This window comes from Alligator sinensis, unplaced genomic scaffold (assembly GCF_000455745.1).
Source record: "Alligator sinensis unplaced genomic scaffold, ASM45574v1 scaffold728_1, whole genome shotgun sequence".
Lineage (NCBI taxonomy): Eukaryota > Metazoa > Chordata > Crocodylia > Alligatoridae > Alligator > Alligator sinensis.
This window is the reverse complement of record NW_005842825.1, coordinates 631,822-632,590: the sequence shown is the minus strand read 5'-3', so window position 1 is coordinate 632,590 and position 769 is coordinate 631,822.

Sequence of the window (769 nt, the reverse complement as noted above, 5' to 3'; positions counted from 1 at the left end):
AGCTGGCCAATAGCGGGACACAAATTGGCATTCGCATAGCAGGACCTCTTTGCACCGTGCGTTTCTGTGCTGCAAGGAAGAAATGCATCCTGCAAATTGGCGGGAAGTCTCTTGCACCGAGGTTCTTCTGTGCAACAAAAACCCTTGCTGTGCAAGAGGCTCTCATGTGGCAAGAAAATTCCATCGTGCCGAGGCACCAAAATCACTGGGTTGTGACATGCCCCCTTGCCGACGGCACAACTGGAATTTTAGACACATGAGCACATCACACGGCATCTTTGCTTCTTGATTCACTGACCTAGCAACGCTTTGACAACCAATATATATATAAACAAACAATTTGATAGACCGGTCTTTCTAATAAACTACAAAATACAATAACTTTGAACATGTAACAATAACTGTTGATCATCGTCTGATTGGAGAACATCTGCTTCGGACTTAGTCGGTCCGTCCTCTCCTATTAACAGACAATGTCAATAAAGCGCTTAACATAATGAGAAAAATAGTGTCATAACAAGTCCTGAGCAAATGGACGTTCGCCGTCTCAGTGTCTCCTTCACAACCATCACTCTATTGATTCGAATGAACTGTAGTCTGGTACTTGATGACTCTCACAATCAGGCTGTTGTGGATTACCGCTTTTACTGGGGTTAAACCTGTAAAGAAAAGAGAACAACAAAAACAAAACAAGAGAGAATCATAATTGGATTTACTGTAAGGATACTGGGTGAATGTCGGAACGGCGAGTCATCCAGTTGTGATGAAC